We start from the raw sequence: 21668 nt of genomic DNA, 5'->3' as shown, positions 1-21668 counted from the left end.
TCTTTGTTCTTAGGAAGAGGACAAGAATATCGACTGTAATGTTGCGTCACAGTATCATTTTTGTGAATCTTGGAGCTCTTAGGAATATTTACAAGAATTTAGGAATTTAGGAATCTCTGTTTCAGAATTTTAAACATATAATTAAGTTGCTTTCAGAGTATGTTTCTTAGCTGTCTCATGTCTGGTTTGAATTGTTATTACTTACTCTCTTCCGGTCATTTGTTGTCCTTTTCTATTTTTTGGTGTCTCAGTCATTTGTTGTCCTTTCTATTTTAAGAATGAACTTGATGAGTAATTTGATCATTCTCATTCAATTTGTTCCACTTGTCATTTAGTTATTGGTCTTTTCCTCATTCCTGGTCTTTTGTGCCAAAACGCGACAACAATCGAATTGGCCAATTTTAGGAGTACTTATTTATGGTTTGACTTTGGAAAGGGTGATGGTGAGCCAGTGAGGAATAAGTAGGAGGCTTGACTGAATCTTTAGGAATATTCATAGAATCCTTCTATGTCTAAATTAAATGGGCATGTTCTTAAGATTGTTTCGGGTTATTACTGAAATAAATTTAATTGTGCAATTAGAATTAATTTATCTATATAAAAGTATAATAGAGGAACCACTATTCATTTTTTGTACACGTGTCAACCATACGTTGCTTCTTTTACCCGCTCAACTGCGTAGTACTGTGAAGAGCATCTCCAGTGGACAGCTACAACGCATTGTAGCTTGATTTTGCAACTCGGTTTTTTAAGCTATTTTGATCTTCAACTACATACCGCTCCAATGGTTCGCTACAACATTTTCTAACTTTATGGGTCCCATAATAAAATTTCCACCAATGAAAAATTTTACTTTTTTTTTTTTAAAGCAAGCTACATGCTTGATAGAGCTACAATGCTCATAAGCTACATCAATTATTTCCTACTCCAATGGTAAGCTACTTGCTTGCAATTTTATAAATATTGCAAGCAAGTCCCTAAAGGAAACCATTGGAGATGCTCTTAGGAAACCTAAAAACTATTCAATACATTTACATAGAATCCTATAGCCGCCATTCTACCTCTCCTCACCATCATCATTCTTCACACCAAAATTTATTTCCGCTCTTACCTTTGTCACCATGGCCAACCTACCTTCACAGCAATTTTAATTCTTTTAATTGAGGCAACTGTTTCCATTAGATTGAATACCCAGGCAAACTAATCATATATTATATTAAAGCAGAAACCATCTGCCACATGTCATCGGCAGATGGCTTCTGCCACGTGTCATCGTCATATTTATTTTGCTGTAATCTAATAAGCTATTATTACTAATTAATAATTAAACCATGAATAAATGCATTACATAAATAACGTCAATAAAATGCAATATAAATGGTAGGAGATATGTAGAATGAAACAAATTTGTAAATTTTAAAAAACTTACCATAATCTCACTAAAATCACGGCAAGATATCACAATAGTAGAAAAACTCTATATTTAATATCGGAATTTATTTTCGCAATATGTTTTTTACTCAATTCAGTACATTTTTCACATTATTTCCATTTGGTTACCCTTGGCTAAAAATGCACAAACTTAATTCTCTCTCTTTCTCTATTATTGAATCTTTAACCTCTTCCAAATTCTTCAATTATGTATAATTATTCAACTGTAAAGCATATATTTAATTCATTAATTCATTATTTACTAGGGTTTATGTTAAATTTAGATATTTAATTTTGGTCTTTTTAATTAGGGTTTATGTAAAATTAATTAATAACGGAAATTGCGTGCACTTAAGAATCTCCAAGTCAACAACCTATGTCAACCCAGATATAAGCCTGCAAAGAGTATTTGGAAACAAATTAGTCCGCCATATATGAACCCATGTTGATGTCATGTTCATCGTCTTTTTCTATTAAAATTCCGTTTTCTTACATTGTCAATGTCGTTTCGTAGTGCCAATGCGTTTACTACCCGCATTGTTTTTGCGAATTTGTTTATGGATTTCAATTAGAATTGGTCAGGCAACCCATCGCTGGCGACCTACTCGGCCGGCGAACCCCCTCCCCCACGAGGATAGTAATTATAAGGGAATATGGTGATGTGAAATTAGAGGTGAATTATTGTGTGAAATTAGAGAGAGTATATTAGAGAGGGAAAATGGGAGGGGAAAATGTAAGGGGTATAATTGTCAATAGTGTATTGAGTTGAGTAAAATCAGCACTGCGAAAATCAGCACCCATTTAATATTTATAGCGATAATATTATGAAAGGAATATGAAAATACGTGCTTTGATTTTTGATTTAGTTACCTCAAATTTTGGTTCCTATATTACATGTGCTCATCCCAATTTACTACTCCGTATAACACTGATCACTTTTTAAGAAGAAGATAAACTTTCATGGTAACCATACAAATTCCATGACAAACGAGATTGTTCTTAACTTATATTTCGGTTTTGACCGTATTGCTTTAAGCGGTAAGTTAATAAATTTATTAATTTTAATTTACGTCAATATAATTTAGTATTATCTGTTCTAAAACTTTTCTTTGGTTATGTTAACTGTTAATTTTACATAATTATTTATAAGTACATCTCATATCTTTTGTTTTTATCTTCCATTATTTTAGTAGATTTTTACATTTTTACATTTAGTTTGTTTCTTCTAGATCCTATGTTCATTATATCAGACATAATAATATTAAAATGAATTGGAATATTATGTCTGTTCTCACATTAAGTGCTACATCAAGAACTAATAGTATTGTATACGATTTTGTTATTTGTATAGAATTACCAAAAATTTCAAGTCTACTGCTTTTGAAGTATTGTATTATCGTCATCAAATATTACAATGTGTGAGTTAATTCCTCTTATTGTAAGGTTCTTATTTGAAGGGTTGGATGAAATTGCGCACTTTAATGTCGACTCTGGAGTTAGAGGCTAGGGACATCATTTCAGATATGGATAACCGAAGATTGTCATTTTAATTTTAACAATATATGGCTTAGAGTTTATGACGGGTTACTTCATAATAATTTCACGAAAAAATAGTGTATTATAAACTCACATTATCTATAGGAAATTATTTACTAATTTTCCTAATAGTTACTTATTTTGATGTAGTCAATAACTTAATATGCAATAGTAAGTTTGACTTAAATTATTGTTTTAAGATATTTGAGTTATTAAAGGTACTTTCCAATTGTATAAAGTACAAATCGATCGCATTGGTTTATTTATTAAACAATTCAACAAATAAAGTTCATATTGACCGGATCGAGGCTGAATTGGGTCAACATGTCTTTTAAACCAATTTTTAGCATACACAATTTTTTTCTTTGTCCATCCTTATTGAGTAGGGCCACTACTAACTAGATTATTACAGTAAAAAAGTGTAAATTCTCACTTAAAAAGAAGGTTATTTATTAACTTCGATATAGTGTACTATTTCACCTTAACCACTAAATTGACGTAAAACCTGTTAATGTATATATTTTGCTATTGTACTCAAAGTAAATTGAAACACTAGCAGGTAAATGTGTAATGTTACAAATTATTGTCGTACTCCAAAGTAAATTATAAAAAATATTAAGAAGAAGAGATGATGGGGTGTCGTGTTTAGAAACTTTAGAGTGAAGTGGGTCGATTGGATGAAATGACATTACGGAACGATTAGATCGAGTGCGTCATTGTCAAAATCGAATATTCATATTTCATAAATTACTATAATGAATAAGTTTGCTACTAATCATATTTTTGATTTTCTCTCTAAATTAAAATGTGTCATTTAACGAAAGAAGCGGAAGACAATATTTAATTGCCTTGAAACAATCTTACTCTATTCTGATATTGAGTTTTAGAAAAAAATATATAAAGAAATATAAATTAGCTAAAATTTCTCTAGTAATTCCATAGTATATATATCAGAAAATGTGCAATAGATAATGTAGAATTATCAAAAAGATAATTTAGATACTTTATATTATTTTTAATTTATATAAGTTAGAGTGATTTTAAAGTGAACTAACAACTAATGCATGACATTATAACATTGAAAGGTAATGAGTAAACACAAAAGGCGTTAACAAAAAAAATGTTATATCCATTTTAATTTTACTGTTCAATCTCCCATTTTAAATTATTTCAAATTAAATGTGTGTTGCATGACAAAATGATTTACAGTATTGAAAGGCGAGTTTTAACATGACTCAATAAACAAAAAAAACATAGTATTTGGCTACTTTAAAGGCGAATGATTGAGCGGTGTTGACGGTGAGAGATCGTGATAGGGGAGGGGTCGCAATGGGTGAGGAGTCTCATAAGATTATGAGAAGGGTTATGGGTCATGTATGGGGTTGGGCCGGGATGATGGTGAGGCTGGGGGTACGAGACGTAGGAGATGATGGAGGCAAGGTGAGGTATGATAGTTGGAAGACGTAGGATATAAATTGTTGGAGAATGGTTAGTTGTGTGGGGGCTATTGAGACAGGGGTTGAGATGGAAGTCGTGGTCTGAGGTGCACGTTAGGTGCAGTCACACCTATGGTGGAGGGTCTGCAGGTGGATCTCGAGGTAGTCGGTAAGTGATGGCGAACGTTGTTTTCAGACGTCCAGACAATGTGGTGGGAGAGAAAATGGGAAATAAGGTAAAAAATTTAGAGAACAAACAAGTGGGATAATATGATTAAAAAAAACGTGTAACAATGAGTAAAATTAATTGTATATTGTGTAAATAAACAGGTTATGAAATTTTCAATAATTTTATATTTACTTTTCAAATTTCACCACTTATAAATTAAAAAGTCGAGAAATTTTTTTAAAGAGTACTTCGAATAAAAGGAAAAAACATAAACTTATCAAAAAGTTTATAGGTAAACAAAGTTAAGTTTCTAAACTTTAGTTATTCACTATATCAAAAAATACATAAATTTTACTTTTAATAATATTTTTCGTTACCACTCGTGCAGTGCACGAGTTTAAAAACTAGTTCCTTTAATTGAAGCAACCATCTCCATTAATTCGAATACTCAGGCAAACTAATTCCTTTAATTGAAGCAACCATCTCCATTAATTCGAATACTCAGGCAAACTAATGTAATTAGTAATTCAACCGATTGATAATTTGATGATTTTCTAGGTATGATTCTATCAATATCTTGCTATTTATCTCCATGCATTTTGATTTTTGATACAGAGTACCGACGTACCGTACTATTTTAGGATTAATTTATGATGTTTATATGAATTGTTAAGTGCTAGAAATCTTTTCATATGTTTGGTTATTTGTGGAATTTCGGGAATAATACTAAGATAAGTTTTGATAAATCAAACTTGCCTGAGTTGGTATTGATTATATAATTCGAAAATTACTACTTGAATTTTGGTTAGAATTTTTTTTAATTATGAAATTTGTCGCTACAATTAAACTTTGGAATTAATTTATGATGTTTATATGAATTATTAAGTGCTAGAAATCTTTAATTTTAAGATAAACAACTCAGGTTATTCATGTTTCGATATGAGTATTGTTTGATGGAATGCAAGTCATTTTCGAAGTCATCTTTATCTTGCAATTCCTTCATCTTGGGTTTGGTTCGATCTTGGAATGCAGTTGTTTGTTTTAGTTTTTATGGGTTGATCTTGAATCCGTAAGTTGAAATTTTTCCAGAATCATTTTGTTTTTCTTTATCTTAATTTTTAATTGGTCATAAAGTCGTCAAATTTAAATTTTTATTAATTTGGAGCTTCTTAATAGAAACTACCCATATATTCGATTATTGATATTATTTAGATTGCCTTTTAATTTTCTTAGTGTGTTTTTTAAAATTAGAACTAATATATTTAGGATGCAAACATACTATGAGTCGGCGGAAAATGTTGACAATAAGTGATCGATGTAGATACATGTATTGGCGCTCTGTGACTGGAATCTACAATTTTTTATTGCTCTCAAAAGGGTTCTGATGCTTTATATTTATTTTGAATTATGAGTGAAGTTGGTAACAAAATGTTCATATGATAATACTCCATCCGTCCCAATCATTTATTTGCCTTTGATTAAAATACATCTCACAATGAATAAAAAAGGCAAACAAATGAGACAAGGGCGTAATTTGTTTTGTCCCAGTTCAAACGAAGTTTATCATTGTGGTTGATCATAGTTATCGTGTTAGGAATGTGTTCGTACTGCTACAAAATTTGGCTATGATGTAATATGGGCTGTCTGGCACAAACTTAAATTTCATGATTCAAACATCTTTTGGTATAAGTTGTGTATGTTAGCAGCTTAGCATATTGGGTTATTGTGTATGAGTTACAGATTATTTACCAGTGGTCCGTACTCCTTAGATCATTACAACTTAACTACTAAGTAGCATTGTACTTGGATTCTTGGAACATATTAGTTGTACATAATTCTCCTTGGTGATCTTAGATTTGAATTAATCTAATTTTCTATCCTGAGTTTTCAATAACTGTACTTGGCTATGTCAAGTTTAGAGTACTTCTCTGTTGATTCAAACGGAACTTAAATAACCCATACTCATTTATGAACCTGAAGAGGTTCATCTACACCCGTTTATAATTTGTGATGCAATCCCAATCACGATGGACCCTTGGCTAGAACAAACTCATAATCTTCCTGCTTTATTAACTGTGCCTGCTTCTTCTCATTTGCCTATATAACATGAAATACTGTCGTATCTTAAGCTTCTCTTCTTTGGTATGCAGGTAACATAACAAGTTTCATCTAGACTTTTGGTCTATGATTTAACAGTCATCCTCAGCCAGATCCTTTTCATATGTTTGATTATTTGTAATTGGAAGGACGCATCACCATTAAGTGCGCAAACAAACGAGAAACACCTTTATTCAAACTGTCCCGATTGAAAGTTTTCACTCCAATGGATCAGAATAAAATTGAGCTTAGCAACGCGGTTACCCACCGACAAATCCAAATCAATCCTCACACATTGATCAACAAAGTTACTTCCTGTTCGAGCAAATTCATTTTAACGTTCTCGATGAAAAGGCTGACTACTGTCATTAACTTCATGGATAATTAGATTGCTTGAGTCTGGTATCTTGGCGATCCACTTGCTTATTCTCGGCTTCTTGCTGATTGTTGACGCATCTTTTAATTTTACAGTTCTTGCTGCTTTGCACAACACAGTTTTATATATCAACTTATATTTGATCTGGATATTTTGTACTTCTTGATATGGAGTATGGACAACACAGTTTTGTAATCCATATTATTCCAAATACTTTCAATATTCTCAATCTGGACATTTTACTTGTGCAATCATTCAAAACCAATTTGCACGAGCAATAGCTATATGTATTCACAAACAATTAATCCACATATATGTATATATAATTTATAGCTATTCACAAACCATTAATCCAGATATATGTATATGTACGCCCTGATTTTATGATAAGATTATCATGATACGAAGTACTTATCTAACAATAGTATGAAAAAGTGTGATTTAAGCCACTTCAATCAGGTATATATAATTTGCTCTATACAATTAAGTTCTTATAACAATATTATATTACGAAGGTATTATGAATTTTCTTTGCATTTGTCCGCTACAGTTTGGGTCATTTGAGTACGTATTTTCAAGTATAAATTATTTATAGCAAGTATAGTATTTTCACTATAACAATTAAACACTTATTTATATTTACTATCTATATATCCCCGTGAAATTTTACATGGGTTTTAAACTAGTATAAATTCATATATTCATAACCAAGGATATAAATATTGTGTAACGGACAAACTTCATGTTAAGTTTATAATGAGACCCTCTTTTATAAGAACTCGGAAAATTTTCAGATGTTCTGTCGTCACATTCTAACTTTCTAGATACTCTCATAAGTGTTACATATATCTCTAACAATATAAACCTAATCAAGTATCAGATATGAGATCACGGGCACATCGGAAAAGAGGAGCGAGTTTGTTCGATCACTATATAAACAAGGGAGTTAGTTGCTCCACCATTGTAATTTGATTTTGGACTGAAATCTTCTTAGACTTATAAAATGTGTCATGTCTTCTCCTTGTGGGTGCGGTCCAAATTTATGCATGAATTTCACATTTGGTACACCATATTAGTAACAAATACGGAGTATATTGTGATTGACAATTGACATGGACTAAATTACTTTCTCAAACATAAATATTAGTTTAGACCCCGTGTAATACATGTACGGTATTTAAAGTTTAATATTTTCATAAAATTACCTATATAATATTGATACATTATAATTTTTTACATTTCTCATTATTGTTTTTTTGCTTTGATAAATAAAATAAGGAACAAAGAATTGAGTAACGAGTTGAAATATATTTTTAATGAAAATATTTTTATAGCATAAAGCTAATGAGTTTCAATTTGTATTTTTTTTTTAAATTTTTTTTGTCATGAAACTAATAACAGTGATTTAAAGTTTTGTGTTTATACGAAGCATGAGTCAACTCATCATCCAATAATAGCACCAGTAAAAGATTTACCAGGTTTTATATTAATTTTATTTTATTAAAATTTAAATATTATCGTTTAGAGTTTAGTGAAAATATAATATAGTTTGAAGAAAAGATTAATTTTAATGAAAATATAATAGATAAATTAAATTGTAATTATTAGATTTCTTATTTAGTGAATGAACATTATCATCATCATCATTAGTTTCCTTTTTTGAGAATATGCATTTTGGCGGAAAAATAATAGACATCATTTATTCTTTTAGTAAATGGAGATTAGTAGTCTTTTTTTTTTTTTATAAATAAAATCTCTATAAGATAGTATACTTTAATCAAATATAAGAAAACTTATTTTGGGACTAACCTGAAAAACTTTGGATTCTGTGGGCAAAATTAGAAGTAAATGGAGGTATTTACTGTGATTTTTGTGTTTGAATGTTATATTCTTTCAATGATTTTACGAGTATTTATAGAATTACAATGTACGATATTATGGAATACAAAATTTAGGGTAAACTATATGTGCAAGAAACATATTACGAACTAAGGAAAGAAGGCTAATAATAATTACAATTTCCTAAATGCATTATTTACGAGATATCGAAGATGATACGGGAATATCTTTAACACGCTCCCGCAAGACGGTCGGTCTAGGAGTGAGACGAGTCTTGGAAATCAATGTGACAAAACGAGAGCGAGCCGCCAATGGTTTGGTGAGGACATCGACAATTTGATCCGAGCCATTTATATGTTGCACACGAAGGTGACCTTGTTGGACCTGCTCACGAACAAAATGAAATGACAAAGCGAGATGTTTTATACGGGAATGAAAAATTGGGTTAGCAGAATAGTGAGAGGCACCCAAATTATCACAATAGATCGTGAGAGTGTGCGTGAGAGACACTCCAAGTTCGGATAGCAGAGCACGCAGCCATATAATCTCAGCTGTGGTGTCGGATACAACTTTAAACTCGGCTTCAGTCGAAGATCGAGACACAACACGCTGCTTTTTCGCAGACTGGGAAATAGGGTTCGAGCCAAGGAACACAATATAACCACCAGTAGAAACATAGTCATTCATATCACCCCCCAAATCAGCATCACATTATGCATGAAGAACAAACGGAGAAGAGCGATTCAAATGAATACCAAGGTGAAGAGTGCTCTTAAGATACCGGAGTAGCCGCTTTAATGCAGTCCAATGGGACTCGGTCGAATGAGTAAGAAATTGAGCTAGCTTATTTACCGTAAAGGAGATATCAGGCCTAGTGAGTGACAAATATTGTAGGCTACCCACTAGGGCACGATACTGCGATTCTTCGTGTATGGGTAAATCAGGTTGGCAAAGAAGCAAGGTATCCATGGACATTGGTGTGGAAACAGGTCGACAATCTACCATATTATACTTAAGTAGGATGTCGGTTATATATTTCGATTGATTAAGATGCAATCCGCGTTGGGTCGGAGTGACCTCAATACCAAGAAAATAGGACAAGGGACCCAAGTCCTTGAGCGAGAAGCGACGGAAAATTACTTCAATAAACGTGTCAATGGCTGCGACAGAGGAGCCAGTGACGATGATATCGTCCACATAAACCAAAAAAAAATAAACGAGTATAATGTTTAGTAAAGATAAATAGCGATGAATCTGAAATAGAATTAACGAACCCATATGATGTAAGATATGTGCGCAACTCAGTGAACCACGCCTGAGGGGCTTGTTTGAGACCTTATATCGCTTTAGTTAATTTGCAAACGTGTGTCGGATTACTCATGTCCACAAATCCATGGGGCTGAATCATGTAGACATCGTCGGATAAATGACCTTGCAAGAATGCATTATTTATGTCGAGTTGTCTGAGAGACCAACCATTAGCGATGGCAATATCGAGCGTAAGGCGAACCGTGGTAGGTTTAATGACTGGACTAAATGTCTCGGAATAATCAATATCAAGACGCTGGTTAAAACCCTTAGCAACTGAGTGAGCTTTATATTGCTTAATCGATCCATCCGGGTTATATTTAATTCAGAAAATCCATTTGTAGCCTATGACATTGCGGTTCGGGGTAGAAGGGACAAGAGTCCAGGTGTTGTTGCGGGTGAGGGCATCATATTCAGCTAGCATCGCATCACGCCAACGAGGTTCAACAAGAGCTTGTGTTAAGGGAGGCAGTGTGAGCGAATTTCCGGGGAAGAGAAAAGTAGAGAGGGTTAGGTTTGACAATATTAAGGGAGAGGCGAGTGCCAGGACGGGTATGAGAGGGTGGGGGGGGGGGGGGGTGTAACACCCCCATACTCCAAGTGCCTTACCAGGACCACTCAGGTATGAAGATATTACCATCTCGGTTACCCGAGGCAATGATAATCAAATAAACAATAAAGAAACAACGTTTAAATAGAAATACTTAGTAAAAGGTTACAATCTCGAAACCAAAACCAAAAGTGTAATACATGTTCTCAAACTGATCATTTCTTCGTTCTAATCGAAATGTAAAGAAACTACTAAGCTACAGCGGAAGACTTCTATCATCATATCGTGGCAATCCCAGCTATCCCAGTACTCATCTCATACCTGCTCAATATCTGCTCACCATCCCCGAATGGATCACCGCAGGTTTACAAAACAACAACCGGGGTCATTACTAATCACATAACTCAATATATATCAACAATAAGATAAACAGATAGCTTAACTGTCACACACACAACCACACCAACTCCAACAATCTCAATCACCGATCGTCCACTTTGGACCGATCCTGCGCCATGGGGACCGGCCGTACCCACCAAATCCCCGCTCCTCATAATGAGCGATAACCCTGTCCATTAATGTGCACATCCCTTCTGTGGCGGGTTCCACAGAAGGAGAAACTAGGGCGTGAAGCCACTCCCGCAAGTGACCCCACTCAGCCGAGGACACGCCTCGAGGAACTTAGACAACCAATCACAATCACAATTACAGCCGTCACAATACAATTACTATAGCAAACAATCAATCTCAACACATCAACAATCATCCCATTATGGGACTAATACTGAGTAGGAAATCCTACCTGGAAAGTACACTATCAGACGATCTCTACAGCTGTATCAAAAAGCTTCCTCTACGAAACCTCCTCCTATCATATAACATACAAATGCTATCAAATCACATACTACTCAAAAACCCCCAAATCCCTATATTAGGGTTTAACCAAAACAAAGGAAAGACAACAAAAAGGGTACATAGATCTTACCCTCGACGCAAGGATCTCAACGGTATAACCAACGATGAAAACCGACCTTCCAAACTCCGGGATTTGCTAACGATGCGATTAGGATTAAGAACGTACTTGCTTTCTCTCTTTAACAGTAAATTAGGTTTTGCAAAAGTGTTTAGAATAATGACGACGAAGGTTATATATCTTAATCGCATAATTAACAAAACCCGAGAAAACTCCCCACAAAACCGGCTACTCGATCGAGTACCCAAGGTACTCGATCGAGTACCCCCTTACTCGATCGAGTATCCTAGTTACTCGATCGAGTACCCAACAGGTCAGAAACTTTTCTAAAACGCAACTTACCCTTACTCGACAGAGTAAGGCCTACTCGATAGAGTACCCGAAGACTCACAAATATGGAGTATTACAGTCTTCCCTCCTTAAAAAGAACTTCGTCCCCGAAGTTCAAACCACTACTAAACAAAGGTACTCCCTCAACACTTCCAACTCAACAACCAAAACAAAACTCAACATAAAACATGTTACTAACCCAACTCATCCCGACACACATACCGACACAACATACAAAAAGGGTATAAAACTCTTTAAAACTCGTGGCGATCATCTCCTACCCCCCTAAAAGAAACAAGGTTACGTCCCCGTAACCATACATACCTGATCAAAAAGAAAAGGGTATCGCTCTTTCATGGCTTCCTCTGGCTCCCATGTAGCTTCCTCAGTCTCGTGGTTAGACCAAAGGATCTTAAGCAAAACTGTCTCACCACTCCTAGTCTTCCTAACCTTTCGGTCAAGAATCTGCTTAGGCACCTCAAGATATGATAAGGACTTATCGAGCTCTAAGTTCTCTGCCTCTAACATATGTGACGGATCACTCACATATTTCCGCAGCTGCGATACATGAAACACATTATGCACTCTCTCTAACGCCGCTGGTAAAGCCAGACGATATGCAACTTCCCCAACTCGCTCTAAGATCTCATAAGGCCCGATAAACTTCTGACTTAACTTGCCTTTCTTCCCAAATCTCATAACCCCACGCATAGGAGACACTTTCAAAAGAACCTTGTCCCCAACTTGAAACTCTATGTCCCTGCGATGTAGATCTGCATAACTCTTTTGCCTATCCTGACACTACTACAAATCCAGGCAACTACAACGCCCCTTTAACAACGATTATTCACGAAAATCACAATAGACGTTGTAGAATGTATGGCGCGAATTTTACTAAAATCAATTACAACGGGTATGGTTATAAAAACCGTTGTTATTCTTTTTAACAACGGGTCACACATGAACAACCGTTGTTAATAATTTGGCGCAAAATTGGCGCAAAGTTAGTGAAAAGTAATCACAACGGTTATTTTTGAAACCCGTTGTTAAAACTTATTTAACAACGGGTGTTTTTTACAACCGTTGTTAAAACATATTTCACAACGGTTGTTGTTTAATAACCGTTGTCAATACCTTCCATACTCTAAACCACACAAACACAAGTCTGCTGCAGCCACAAAACACAAACCTTAATACATACACAAACACAAACCCAGCAGCAGCCAAACACAAACACAAAACACACACTTTCTCATCGTCTCTTTCTCTCTTTCTCATCGTCGCTTTATCTTCTCGCCGTCACTGTTGATTTCATCGTCTCTTTACGTACGTTCTGTAATTATCAGGTTTGTTTCATCGTCATTATTTTATTTTTCTAATTATTTCATTTCCATGTATGTGTTTTTATCGACCATTAGGTTCCGTTCAGCATCTGCTAATTATTTCATTTCCATCTTCTTTGGCGTCCTTGATGCGGATCGAGCATAATAAGAGTCTTAAGGATGATATCATTCATTTTGTTGGAGTTTGGAGTTTGTTTTGAAAGATTAAGGAGAGGGTTAATTTATTTGGAGTTTGTTTTAGCAGTTAGGGTTTGGAGAATATATTGAGATAATGGAAATGCATGTTAGTTGAGATAATGCAATGTATTTATACTAAGCAATGTGTGGGTTGAGTTGTTTTTTAATTAATATATATGTTAGGAAGTTGTGCCATAATCAGCATCATCATATCTCTCAATACTGCTTCAAATCTTATTGGACAGTAATGGCAGTAATAATCTGGATCTTGATGATGACTGATCTATGGAGTTGAAAAAATGGAAGCAAATCAAACAAGCATAACTCAACACTTTCAAAATGATCATTTCATTTAATTTTAAACCAAATACATTACAGCAATTATCAGAAATCAAAAGATGTATAATAAGCCGGAACAACCCCGGTTAAGCGTAAAAAGCGCTTCTCAACCTGCCACCAATCACGCCACTCTGGTATACCGCTAACTTCCGGGTCATTGGCTTCATATTTTGCAATAACATATTGAATATATGCAAGGACACGACTTGCATGTGGAGATAAGGTTGGAAGAGTACAACTCAACATATCTCTGGGCGCAGCCAAAGTTGTGAGTAACAGTGACGAGGGTATGAAGATGATGATGATGATGAGGCTTTGTTGACAAGCGGATCGCTTCACGCCTCTTAATCCAATAATTCCGTTGATGTTCAAGGGATGCTTTGATTAATGGGTGTTGATCGGCGGGAAGCCCGGCGAGAACCTTCCCATCATCTTCAATCGTTTGTGTAAGCCATTCTTCGTTGTTGATAAAATTAGGGTTCATTGCCATGTTGTTTCAATTAATGAATGTTAGATACTAAAGGATGCTTTAATATTTATAGCTAGTCACATTTATAAGTTTTTTCAAAACCATTGGTAATTAATTTAAGGGATATTCTGCATGCATCGGAATTCTAACGGGCCGTAATTATACATGCATCTAGTAATATTTAATTTTTTTTTTTTTTTATTTTTTAAGAACAAACAACAACGGTTATTTACAAACAACCCGTTGTCTTTCGTTATAACAACGGTTTTGTATATTACAACCCGTTGTTATAACTTTCCCCCCAAAATTGAGTCACACTTTCCACAACGGGTTTTTATACTTAAAACCGTTGTTAATAGTTTTAACAACGGGTTGCTTAAGAAAACCAACCGTTTTTACAACCTTTTACAACGGACGCTTTAACAACGTCCGCTTTTTTATATAACAACGGTTTTTGACCGTTGTTTAGCCTGTATCTGTAGTAGTGTGAGCTGCTCTCATCCGTTCCCTGATCATCTTAATCTGTTCCACCATCTCATGCACCATCTCTGGTCCTAAAACCACTGCCTCATCACTATCGTCCCAATAAATCGGACTCCTACATCTCCTCCCATACAAAGCCTCAAACGGTGCCATACCAATACTAGTGTGATACTTGTTATTGTAAGAAAATTCTATCAAGTCCAACCTCTGTTCCCAGCTACCACCAAAATCCATCACACAAGCTCGCAACATATCCTCAAGAGTCTTGATTGTTCTCTCAGTCTGTCCGTCTGTCGCAGGATGAAATGCTGTACTCATCTTCAAAGTTGTTCCCAACGATTCCTGCAACTCTTTCCAAAACCTTGATATAAATCTCGCATCTCTGTCAGACACTATGTCCTTAGGGACTCCATGTAACTTAAGCACGTTCTTTCGATAGGCCACAACCAATTGTGCTTTAGTCCATGTATCTTTCATTGAAACAAAGTGAGCTGACTTGGTCAGTCGATCCACTATTACCCAAATCATGTTGTTACCTTATTGACTCTTTGGCAAACCCACGATAAAATCCATGGAAATGGATTCCCACTTCCACTCAGGTACCGTTAAAGACTGAATCTTACCTTGTGGTCGTCGCTGTTCCCCTTTAACTCTCTGTCATGTCAAACAACGGGACACAAACTCAGCTGTTTCTTTCTTCATCCCAGGCCACCAAAACGTGTTCTTTAAATCCTTATACAACTTATCTCCATCTGGATGAACTGAATATGGTGTGCAATGCGCCTCTGTCATGATAGTATTTTTCAACTCCTCATCATTAAGAACACACCACCTACCGTCAAACCTCAAACTACCATCTGTGTGAATAAAGAATCGAGACACTGTCCCTTTCTCTACTCCAGCTCTCCACTCAACTATCTTAGGATCCAACGCCTGCTTACCTCGAATGTCATCATAAAACTCAAGCTGCACTGTCATATCACCCATGACATCTCCTTTCTGCATCATATGTATCCCAAACCTCGCTACCTCATCTCTCAGCCTCATCAAAGATAGAGCTGTAAACAGAGAATGTACACTCTTCCTACTCAAAGCATCAGCAACTACATTGGCCTTCCCTTCATGGTAGATAATTTCCATGTCATAATCGCCAATCGCCCATCCACCTCCTCTCGTCTCATGTTCGGCTCCTTTTGAGTGAAAATATACTTGAGACTCTTGTGATCAGAAAATACCTTAAAGATTGCTCCATAAAGGTAATGTCTCCAAATCTTGAGAGCAAACACCACTGCACCCAACTCCCGATCATGAGTAGGGTAGTTCTCCTCATAAGGCTCCAATTGCCTAGAAGCATAGGCAATCACTTTACCGTTCTGCATCAACACACATCCCAACCCATTCTTTGAGGCATTTGTATAAACCTCAAAGTTCTCGATCCCTTCAGTAATGCTAAGACAGAGCTGGTCAAACGCTCCTTTAATGTTTGGAACGCCGTCTCACAACTCTCATCCCAGCGAAACCTGTTCTCTTTCCTCATCAACGCGGTCATAGGTCTAGCTATCTTGGAGAAATCTTTCACGAACCGTCTGTAGTACCCACTAAACCCGAAAACTCCCGATCTCAAGAACATTCTTTGGTGCTTCCCACTTTGTCACTTTTTCTATCTTTGCCGATCCACACTACCCCATCTTTAGAGATCACATGCCCCAGAAAAGCAACTTTCTCTAACCAGAACTCACACTTGGATAGCTTAGCATACAACTCGTGCTCCCTCAAAGTTTGCAACACGATTCTCAGATGCTCCTCATGCTCCTCCTTAGTCTTGGAGTAGACTAAGATATCGTCGATAAACACCACTACAAACTTATCCAAAAACTGTCTAAAGATCCTATTCATCAAATCCATAAACACTGCCGGTGCATTAGACAACCCAAACGGCATCACCACATACTCATAATGGCCATACCTCGACGTGAAAGCTGTCTTTGGTATGTCCACCTCTCTAATCTTCACCTGATGGTACCCCGACCTCAAATCAATCTTAGAAAAGACTGATGCACCACTCAACTGATCAAACAAGTCATCTATCCTTGGCAAAGGATACTTATTCTTCACCGTCACTCGGTTCAACTCTCTATAGTCTATACACAACCTCAGACTCCCATCTTTCTTCTTCACAAAAAGAACTGGTGCTCCCCACGGAGATACACTAGGTCTAATGTATCCCTTCTCTATCAAATCATCCAACTGCTTCCTAAGCTACTCCATCTCCTTAGGACCCATACGGTACGGTGCCTTAGAGATTGGCCCCGTCCCTGGTTTCAACTCTACTGTGAAATCTATCTCTCTTCCCGTGCAACCCCGGAATCTCCTCTCGAAACACATCCTCAAACTCTCCCACCACCGTATCGATCAACTGTCGGACACTCTATCCGGTCATCTCTCACATGGCACAATATCAAAGGACATCCCTTCCTTAGATATGACTTCAAAGTAACAAAATGCAATCAACTTAACTTTGGGTTTGACTAGAAACCCACGATAAGACACACTAACGCCCTTAGGACCTCTTAAAGACACTTTCTTTTGATGACAGTCTATCTTAGCTTTATACTTTCCCAGCCAATCCATCCCAACTATCATCTCAAAACCGTCAAAAGGAAACTCTAGCAAGTCTACATGGAAATCAACTTGCCCAACTATCATAGTACATCCCTATATAACCTCCCACAAGATACGAGACTCACCCGAAGGTATAAAAACTTTCTCACCGACACTCATATACCCTTAAACCCAACCGTTTAACATGACTCGAAGATACAAACGACCGAGAAGCCCCCGAATCAAACAAAACAAAGGTATGAATACCATTAACAAGAAAAGTACTTGATAACGTGTGCATCCTCCTCACCGCTTTCTTCTCCATCATGAATAACTTTCCATCGGTCTTCCGTCCACCTCCCTGACAAGATCTTGGGTGATGTGGTCGGCTTAGCACCCGACCCTTGGTTGTTGTTGTTGTTCGTTGGTGGTTTCTAATAAGAATTACCGCCGTTGCGGTTGCCTCCACTCTGGTAACTCTGACTTCCCCGGTTTGGCCATGACCCAGCCGGTCTATTGCTCGCATAGCTCTGCGCAGGTCTCTGGAAGGTTCCCGGTGCACTTGTGCACTCATGTCTCTTGTGGCCTACACCACCACAAATGACTATAGCGGTCACTCCCCAACTACCACTAACACTTCCACGGCCACGCCCAAAGGAAGCCCCAGCACTAAGCCCTGACCTAGAAGAAAACCCCTTAGACTGATTGTGGTTGCCTTTCTTGTGATTAGATTGGCCACCACCCTCGCTCTCAGACTTCCTTTTCTCACTACCTGACCTCTCCTGAGCCATCTCCACCAACCTCTCGGCTCTTCCAAATTTCCTCTCATAAGCTTCCTTAACATCAGTAAGGACTCCTACGGGTAACTTATCCATAATCTTAGGGGTCAACCCCCTCTCAAACCTCAACGCCAAATTCTCCTCACTCAAACCCATATCCTCAGCATACCTAGACTTATCATTGAGCTGCCTGTAGTACTCGGCCACAGACATCTCAGTGGTCATCTTAAAACTGTCAAACTCTTCCCTCAACTTACTCCTCACATGCTCCGATACAAACTCTTTTCTCATAGCTCTACGAAACTCTTCCCAAGGTATAGCTACCTTGGTTCACATACAACTCCTTAGCACTCACCTTCACCGTATCCCACCACTTACCAGCTGCCTCCCTCAGATAGAATTCAGCTTGTTCCACTCTCATCTCATCAGGACAGTGAACCAAATCTAATATGTTCTCCATCTCTCTAAGCCAGCTATCAAGAAGGTTCGGCTCCCCAACCCCCTTGTACTCTTTCGGGTTAAACCTCGCTATATAGAGGCTGATTTTAGAGTGATCAACATCTTTCTCCTTATCCTTATCCTTATCCTTCCTCACAGTCTTTAAAGCCTCAGTGAGAGCATCCTGATGCTCCAACATCTTAACGATGTCATCTATGTTCATAAACTCAGCTCTCGCATACAAAGCAGTCTTCTTGGGCGGCATCTTGAAACTATATCAGAAAAGGGGTGGATATAAACATACGCGCTAAAACCTCAAAACACGAAAACAAGCTGCCCATACCCTACTCGATCGAGTTCCCAAACACACTCGATCGAGTAACAGGCTACTCGATCGAGTGCCCAACATACTCGATCGAGTGCCCCAACATCAGACCCCAAACAGACCTTCTGATCACTAACATACTTGACACCCTACGCGATCGAGTACCTCGGGCACTCGATCGAGTGCCCAAAAACACGATTCTGGACTCAAAATCGTCAAAAACCCACCCGATCAAGTTAGTCCCACTCGATCGAGTCATGCTAACTCAGAAACGCTACCCGCATGCTATATCATATGTTAACATGCTAAAAACTTTATAAAGCCAACATTATATCATAACTAAGCATATAATGCTACGCATCTTTTCATACGATCTACGAAATCATTATATCATGTTATTAAACTCCACATTGTAAACATCCAACATGTTTTCATTCCAACAACAAGTCTACATATATCATCAACCTTTCTTTCATATTCTCAGCTTTCTACTTCTCCAACAGTTACACACACCTCATCACATTCACACACAAGTTAACCAAACAACACATACGACCTTGACATACACCCCCCCCCATGTGACCGGTTCAAAATTGTAGCGCGAGTTCGCGACTTCAAACATCTCCCAAGCCTTTGCATTAGCTCCTACAACCTTTACCCCGGGTTCATTTTAATTGACTCCCTATGTTCATTAGGTTCATTGGTTACAGGTTTCAGGATCGTCGCTCTGATACCATTTGTAACACCCCCATACTCCAAGTGCCTTACCAGGACCACTCAGGTATGGAGATATTACCATCTCGGTTACCCGAGGCAATGATAATTAAATAAACAATAAAGAAACAACGTTTAAATAAAAATACTTAGTAAAAGGTTACAATCTCGAAACCAAAACCAAAAGTGTAATACATGTTCTCAAACTGATCATTTCTTTCTTTCTAACGAAATGTAAAGAAACTACTAAGCTACAGCGGAAGACTTCTATCATCATATCGTGGCAATCCCAGCTATCCCGAACTCATCTCATACACCTTTCAATATCTGCTCACCATCCCCGAATGGATCACCGCATGATTACAAAACAACAACCGGGTCGATACTAATCACACAACTCAATATATATCAACAATAAGATAAACAGACAGCTTAACCATCACACACACAACCACACCAACTCCAACAATCTCAATCACCGATCGTCCCTTTGGACCGATCCCCGCGATGGGGGACCGCAACTGTACCCACCAAATCCCCGCTCCTCATAATGAGCGATAACCCCGTCCATTAATGTGCACATCCCTTCTGTGGCGGGTTCCACAAAAGGAGAAACTAGGGCGTGAAGCCACTCCCGCAAGTGACCCCACTCGGTAGAGGACACGCCTCGAGGAACTTAGACAACCAATCACAATCACAATTACAGTAGTCACAATACAATTACTATAGCAAACAATCAATCTCAACACATCAACAATCATCCCATTATGGGACTAATACCGAGTAGGAAATCCTACCCGGAAAGTACACTATCGACGATCTCTACAAACAGTATCAAAAAGCTTCCTCTACGAAACCTCCTCCTATCATACAACATACAAATGCTACCAAATCACATACTACTCAAAAACCCCCAAATCCCTATATTAGGGATTAACCAAAACAAAGGAAAGACAACAAAAAGGGTACATAGATCTTACCCTCGACGCAAGGATCTCAACGGTATAACCAACGATGAAAACCGACCTTCCAAACTCCGGGATTTGCTAACGATGCGATTAGGATTAAGAACGTACTTGCTTTCTCTCTTTAACAGTAAATTAGGTTTTGCAAAAGTGTTTAGAATAATGACGACGAAGGTTATATATCTTAATCGCATAATTAACAAAACCCGAGAAAAACTCCCCGCAAACCGGCTACTCGATTGAGTACCCAAGGTAATCGATCGAGTACCCCCTTACTCGATCGAGTATCCTAGTTACTCGATCGAGTACCCAACAGGTCAGAAACTTTTCTAAAACGCAACTTACCCTTACTCAACAGAGTAAGGCCTACTCGATAGAGTACCCGAAGACTCACAAATACGGAGTATTACAGGGGAGGTGGAGTTGGGGAGGGAGAGGGAGAGGGGGATGTGGGTGTGGCAGGGGTGTCGGGTAGAGTGGGTGAAGCAGGGGTGTCGGGTGGAGTGGCAGGGGAAGGAGCAGAAGGAGAAGTCGATGGGGGTGGTAGGGGTTGTGGGTGATGATGCATCAGGTGAGGGGTTGGTTGAGGAGGTACGGGGGTTGTCGGGGGCACAAGTGGGAGTTCAAAGGTGGTCCATTGGGCAGGTGTAGGAGTGGCCGGGGGGTGAGTGCCGAGGAGTTGGTGATAGGGAAATTCTGTTTCAACGGATCGAGCATGGCGCGAAGTATAGATGCGCGATTTTCGTGGTTCAAGACAATAAAAGGCGGATTGTGTGTTCGAATAGCCTAAAAACACGCAGGGGGCAGAGCGGGGATCGAGTTTGTGATGGGTATAAGGACATAACCACGGGAAACAAAGACAACCAAAGGCATGGAGCTTGGTGTAGTTTGGATGTTGGAGGAATAGTTTAAAAAGGGAGAATCGTTTTGAAGAGTTGGAGTCGGGAGTCGATTTATAAGATAGGAGGTTGTGGTAAACGCATAAGGCCA

The 21668-nt window shown here is 37.6% G+C and overlaps 1 long non-coding RNA gene across 1 annotated transcript; it reads left to right on the top strand.

Moving 5' to 3' along the window:
- The first annotated feature begins 5017 nt into the window (after positions 1-5017).
- Positions 5018-7194, top strand: LOC141621570 (uncharacterized). The gene is made up of 2 exons (XR_012532458.1): positions 5018-5130; positions 6723-7194. It is a non-coding gene; the product is annotated as an uncharacterized LOC141621570 (long non-coding RNA).
- The last annotated feature ends 14474 nt before the right edge of the window (positions 7195-21668 follow it).

Source organism: Silene latifolia, chromosome X, assembly GCF_048544455.1.
Source record: "Silene latifolia isolate original U9 population chromosome X, ASM4854445v1, whole genome shotgun sequence".
Lineage (NCBI taxonomy): Eukaryota > Viridiplantae > Streptophyta > Magnoliopsida > Caryophyllales > Caryophyllaceae > Silene > Silene latifolia.
This window is presented reverse-complemented; position numbering and strand designations above follow the sequence as displayed.